Below are 7,200 nucleotides of genomic sequence, written 5' to 3'. Positions count from 1 at the left end.
GCGTTTGATGTCACAACTCAAACATGGCTACCCCTCCGGAATTTGAGACCTAAAGAAGTTTCTCAGCTTCTGTAATGTGAATGTAAAATTTACACAAGCTGCCATGTGCATTTGATTTGAACACTGGCTTTCTTTTCTCACTTCCATTAAAAACATTCAAGGTAGTGAAAAAGCACTCACACAGAAGGGATGGGAACTGGGGACAGTGGCCTCGTCGCAAATCAGGTGACAGCAAAGTGATTTTTCAAGTGATCACCCCAGGGCTGGCCCTATTATTGGACAGAGTGAGGCTGTTGCCTCAGGCGGCTGATTTGGAGTATCACAAAAAAGGCATCATGAACGTATTCTTTTTTTCTTTCCTTTTCCCCCCGTAAAGGGCATTGAATTTGTTCTGATTGTCCCTGGTGGGACTTTGTTCTACCTTAGGCAGCCAAAATCTCTGGATCGTTCGTAAAATATGTCACACTTTTAATCTTCCTCATTAAACTTTGCTCACATTTTAACTAATGTGCTATCCTGCCTGGGTCATAACTGCATGATTTATGCCCTTGCTGTGGAACCATCTGCAAAGAGCCATCTTCAATCATTATAGCCTGATATAAGAAATCAACCCATTGACTTGCAGTTATGGACACCTGCATCTTCACCTCCTCCCACCCACAGCATTGCAATTCATTCATTCATGGTAATGCCCTACCTTTTCTCCAAAGAGTTCAAGGTTCTACTCCTCCCCCTGCCACATTTTATTCTCACAACAGCCCTGTGCAGTAGACTTGACAGATAATTATTGACCTGGTTATTTTCATGTCTGAGTGGGTCTCCCCTGCCCTAACCACTATACCACACTGTCTCTCAACTTAAAACCACCCTCCTCTTTGATTTACAACTTCTTGGAAGTCGCCCAGAGCTGCCACCCTCTGCCCCAAGACCTGCTAGTCACCTAGCAAAATTGTGATAGAGGCACAATTTGATAACAGGACTTCTTGGCGCTTCCGAATGACCTGTTTATTGAGCATTCATCCTGATTCATTTGCAGGGAGATTAGATGATGTTTTGCGTCACTGTTACCTGCGTTGAACCATAGGTGGAGTGTTCCGGAAGGCCTACAGATGCCATCTTGGTAGCCAAGGTAACCCCAAAACTAATTGGCAGCTGCTGTAGGAATGATCTCATATACGTCCGTATTCATTTGCTTTGATATGTGCTAATTGGCGTGCTTTGATGCTTTGCTTATCTGTGCACCTTGGGGTGCTACGCTTTTGGCCCAGAGAAGGGAGCTATCTGTAAACTTTGTATAGTTGCCTCATGGGTGAGGTGGACTGATGAGACGTTCTGGCCAAGATGGCGTAAGATGCTTTTTTTATATGTAATTAATATGCATTTGCATACCCTCCAAGTATCCCTATTTTCCAGGGACAGTCCCGGATTTACACAGACTGTCCTGGTTTCTGATATTATCCTGGAATGTCCCGGTTTTCCTTAGGACAGGGGTGCCCAAACATTTTTCAAAGAGAGCCAGATTTGATGAAGTGAACATGCGTGGGGGCCGACCATAGTTGTTGACCTTTTTTTAGAATTGAAGTTGTTGAGCTTTTGGGGAAATTTTACCCCAGGTAAAATAAACTGCCATAGAGACCAGATTAAACCAGATAAGACCCCCAAAACGGACTTTGGACCCCTGAGCATTAGGTCCAGTCGTGGCCAACTCTGGGGTTGCAGCACTCATCTCACTTTATTGGCCAAGGAAGCTGACGTACAGCTTCTGGGTCATGTGGCCAGCATGACTAAGCTGCTTCTGGTGAACCAGAGCAGTGCACGGAAACGCCGTGTACCTTCCCACCGGAGTGGTACCTATTTATCTACTTGCACTTTGACGTGCTTTCAAACTGCTAGGTTGGCAGGAGCAGGGACTGAGCACCGAGAGCTCACTCTGTCGCTTCTGATTGACAAGTCCTAGGCTCTGTGGTTTAACCCACAGCGCCACCCGCGTCCCTAGGATGTCACTGCCTTAGGACATCTCTATTTTCACCTGAGAAATTTTGGAGGGTATAGAGTTATGCAACCTCTTCGCCAAGGAGATGAGAAACTATACAAACTTTAGAAGACATCTGAAAGCAGCTCTGTATAGGGAAGTTTTTAAATGTTTAATATATATATATATTTAATCTGTTGGAAGCCGCCCAGAGTGAATGGGGCAACCCAGTCAGATGGCCGGGGTATTATTATTATTGTTGTTGTTGTTGTTGTTGTTGTTGTTGTTGTTGTTGTTGTTATTATTATTATTATTATTATTATTATTATTAACATGCAATAGGACATCCCTATTTTCACTGGAGAAATGTTGGAGGGTGTGCATTTGCCTGGTGGCGACCTCTCATTGTGGTGGTGTCCATCGTGCATCTGTAAAGGCCGTTGGGGCTCTGCAGGTTGTGCTGCAAGTTTGCTCTTTCTCATAATAAGAATTATTAGAATTGATCTCCCTGACATTTTTGACACCCTTCTTTGAAATCCCTGCAGCAAACCACTCCCACGAGCCCTCCTTTAGGCTGGTGGATCAGGACATCCCTCCTACACTTGCCACTCCATTTCCCCCCTACTTTCCTTACGGGGGAAAAAGTCTGATCTTTTTTTTGGGGGGGTGGAGAGTGGGTTTCTCACGCAGGACCTGCCAATCAACTATAATGGCGCAACCTGAACCTGCCAACATGTGGCTGACTTCCACGCAAAAACAGCAACAGTCGGGAAGCGCTCTTGGCGGTTCGCTGTGGTAGGGAAGAGAATCTGAGCTGTGTGTTTATAATTCTGCCTTCTGATCAAGATAGCTAAATGTCGCCCCCAAGTTGCTTATATATTTCCTCTGCACCACAAAGCCTGTTGAACCCCCTTTAGAAGGTTTTTTATTTGAGGTTGATGGGGATTGGGATAGCTCAGTCGGCAGAGCATGAGACTCTGGGTTATGGGTTCGAGTCCTGAACCGCAAGGGGTTGGACTAGATGACCCACAGGGTCCCTTCCAACTTTATGATTCTATTATTATTATTATTATTGATAATAATATATTTCCATCCATGTGCTATGCTAGGGAGTCTCAGCAGGACATTGCTGGTTTCAGAATGCTTTTGCCTATCTCTGGGGCCCAAGTCCAACCTTTTCTCGCCTTTTGGGAGCCAGAATAACCCCCGGCATCCCTCTTCCCTGGGCTGGGTCCTCCTGGCACGGAAAGGCACTGCGCTTTTGTCATGACAACAAAGCCAGCTGCTCCCTTTCAGCACCTCACTTCAAACAGGGCCGAGCAAATCCCAGACCTGTCTCTCCCTGGCTTTTGTTAGCATGAATAGGCGGCCTTGTCTGACTCAAAGAAGAGGACAGAGACACAAGCAATTATCTGCGATGGGCTTCTCCAGTTACCCAGGACAATATCGAAGGGAGGGGAAAAGACATCGTCCTCGCCTCCCCTTCGCTTCTCCAAAAACGGTTTCGTTCCAGGTGGAAACAAAACCTGCTGGAAAGAGGGTTTTAATAATAATAATAAATAATAATAATAATGAAAGGCTTCAAAGGAGGCCTACTTGATGCTTTTTTTTGAAGCACCTCTCTACATTCAAAAACCAGAATGTCCCACACAGAGAAGTTTGTGAAAAGAACTTTCTGACACCCAAGGGGAAAGCCAGCTCGGTTTTTTTGCATAAACTGACTACTTTGGTTTGTGGATACAGAAGGGGCTACAAAGACCCTTGAGCCGATCCCTAATTCAAAGGCAAAGCCATACGCTGCCCAGCTCAACTGCAGCTCAGACAAGAATTTGCCACGAAAAGAACATGTACAGACTCTTCAAATGTCCCTAATTTCCAGGGACAGCCCCAGTTTATAAAAGCCGCCCCTGTTGTGATTTCATCCCAGAATGTCCCGCTTTTCCTTAGGACTGTCAGCATCGCCCTTGAGCCAGTGCCACGAACTGGACTCATCCACTTCAGCCCCGACTTGGCTAGGCGAGCTGGGTAGCACTTCCAGAGACCACCTTCTGCACAGGAACAGGTCGAAGTGCTGTGGACTCACAGCTTAGAGTTGTGAGCACCGGATTCACTTCCACAAGAAGACAGTTGTCGCACAGCAGAGTATAGCAGAGTACAGCAGAGCATAAACGACTCGGAAAGCAGCTCTGTAGAATATCTTCTTTATTCTGTCTACAACTATAATACAACTATATACAGAGCTAAATGAGTTCTAAGCATAAATGAATGCTAAACTGCACGGAGTGTCTGCAGCTGCTCTTAGCAGCAACCTTATCTATACACACGATCTCTAACACTCAGTCTCTCTCTCTCTGACACACTGACTGACTGACTGATGTGCTGCTGGAGCGGAATAAGTAGAGAGCAGAACACCGCCACTCCTCTCTGGAAAATCACCAGACTCATCAGGAGATTCTTGGATATGGGAGGGGTGAAATCTCCTCAAGGATGTCCCTATTTTCATCGGAGAGATGTTGGAGGGTATAGAGCTATGCAACCCCTTGAGCCAAGGAAATAAGTAACTATACAACTTTTAGAAGACATCTGAAGGCAGCCCTGTATAGGGAAGGTTTTTTAAAATAAAAATTAATGTTTTATTATGTTTCTCTATATGTTGGAAGGCCGCCCAGAGTGGCTGGGTACATCTAACCCAGTCCGATGGGTGGGGTATAAATCCTAAAATTATTAGGATGGTTATGGAATAGGACGTCCCTGTTTGGGAGAAAAGCGATGACAAACCTAGACAGCATCTTAAAAAGCAGAGGCATCACCTTGTCGACAAAGGTCCGTATAGTTAAAGCTATGGTTTTCTCCGTGGTGATGTATGAAAGTGAGAGCTGGACCATAAAGAAGGCTGATTGCTGAAGAATTGATGCTTTTGAATTATGGTGCTGGAGGAGACTCTTGAGAGTCCCATGGACTGCAAGAAGATCAAACCTCTCCATTCTGAAGGAAATCAGCCCTGAGTGCTCACTGGAAGGACAGATTGTGAAGCTGAGGCTCCAATACTTTGGCCACCTCATGAGAAGAGAAGACTCCCTGGAAAAGACCCTGATGTTGGGAAAGATGAAGGGCACAAGGAGAAGGGGACAACAGAGGACGAGATGGTTGGACAGTGTTCTCGAAGCTACCAGCATAAGTTTGACCAAACTGCGGGAGGCAGTGGAAGACAGGAGTGCCTGGCATGCTCTGGTCCATGGGGTCATGAAGAGTCGGAAACTAAACAACAACAACAACAATTTTCATCAGAGAAATGTTGGAGGGTATGCTGAATGTTATGGGAGCGGGGACAACAGAAAATGTTAGAATGGAATAGAGTGGCTGCACTCCTGACACACCACGCTGCAACATTTTATTGTAGGTCCCACCTCCCTTCTATAAAACCACCAGACATTTGTCATATAGACACTCCTGAGGGCCCTGAACTCAAGCAAAACAATAAAATAAAAATAAATCCCACCAAAGTCTTCCCAAATAAATTTTTATTGGGTACAACTCCAATTCTCTCCCAACGTTTCACAGATGCTAATATTTGGGGCAGATAATAATATCCCGATTTCAAAACAAACATTGCTTTACGAGCCTCATTGCCTCCACTATTAAGTGTTGAAGGCTCTTGTCTGGCTGGCAGGAATATTCTTTTACTCTGCAGTCTCTCCCCCCACTTTTGGTGAAAGATAGTAGAATAACATGTTACCTACAGGCCTTGCGCTCATATGCCGTCATGTCGCCTTTTGTTCATGTGTGTGCATGCTTACATCTGTGTTAGGCGTGTCCACCCACACAAAGATTTAGGACACAATCTTTTCCTTTAATTACACTAGCTGAGGAGCTGCAAGACAGGGTGGGGAACCTCCTTTTTTAATGCCCAAAAGCCACATTCCCCCAGCCAAGGAGATACAACCATTTGGGACTCAGCTACATTTGTAAAGATAAAGCGCTTTATATGCATTATAATACTGTGACACCAGATATCACTGTGGAATCCCGTTTTTTCGCTAATGAGATTTCCCTTTTAACTGACTTGCTTCTTTGATGTGTCTAGATCAGGCATGGGCAAACTCAACCCTCCAGATGTTTTGGGACTACAACTCCCATCATCCCTAGCTAACAGGACCCCAGGGGTCAGGGATGATGGGAGTTGTAGTCCCAAAACATCTGGAGGCCTGAGTTTGCCCAAGCCTGGTCTAGATCCAGCCCTGAAGTCAGCCCTGTGCAAGCAAGTTTTAAAAAAATGTTTAATGTTTTATTATGTTTTTTATATATGTTGGAAGCCTCCCAGAGTGGCTGGGGCAGCCCAGTCAGATGTGTGGCGTACAAGTAATATTATTATTATTATTATTATTATTGAATAAGACATCCCTATTTTTATTGGAGAAACATTGGAGGGTATGTTCACATCGTCTCTTTGCCATTCATGTGGATGGTATATAGTGGTATATATTACTATCAGTGCAATAGTCCTGATAGTGCAGGAAGCCCTTTACAATTCTGCTTGTAGTTTACTGTGGAAAAAACAATGATTAATAGCATGCCAAAAACTGCCCATCTGGAAACAGCCTGTATGAAGTTGTGGAAAGGCATCTCTGAGCTCTGATGCAAAAGGTGATGGAGTCTTTTGTGCTAGGATGAAGGATATATTGCAGATGGTAGCATTTCAAACACCCTGTTTAGTATTTCGACATGCCAGCACGCACCAGGACTTAAACCTCCATGGGTGTAGCCAGAGGGCGGCAGGGGGCAGCTGCGCTCCCCCATCAAGTAAATAAATAAAAATACTTAGCTAACGGACCAATCGCATCACAGATAGCTCGGATCTTTCCCCTTCCAACAGAAGTCCTGCCCCCCCACCAACAAAATTCCTGGCTATTGCCCATGATAACTTCCATTGCATCAGAGAGAGAAGTGCTGATTTGCAGCAGAATCCCAAAGGCATCCGCAACCCGTTTTCAGGCAAGTTATTGTCTGGCAATACATTTTAACTGTATTTAGTTATTTAATAAAGTTTATACACCACTTGCTAGTGAAGAAGAAGAAGAAGAAGAAGAAGAAGAAAACTCTTATTTATTATTTAGATATCACATTCTTGACTATTTTTTCTCACCAAATCGTGTGTATCTGAAGGCACTTCCAGACTACCCTTATTTTTGGGTAGAATTCAATCACATACAGTACCAACTAGCTCGGTT

The sequence above is a fragment of the Podarcis cretensis genome (assembly GCF_951804945.1).
Source record: "Podarcis cretensis genome assembly, chromosome: 13".
In the NCBI taxonomy this organism is placed as follows: domain Eukaryota; kingdom Metazoa; phylum Chordata; class Lepidosauria; order Squamata; family Lacertidae; genus Podarcis; species Podarcis cretensis.
The sequence above is the reverse complement of the archived record's forward strand: the minus strand, read 5'-3'. Positions refer to the sequence as shown.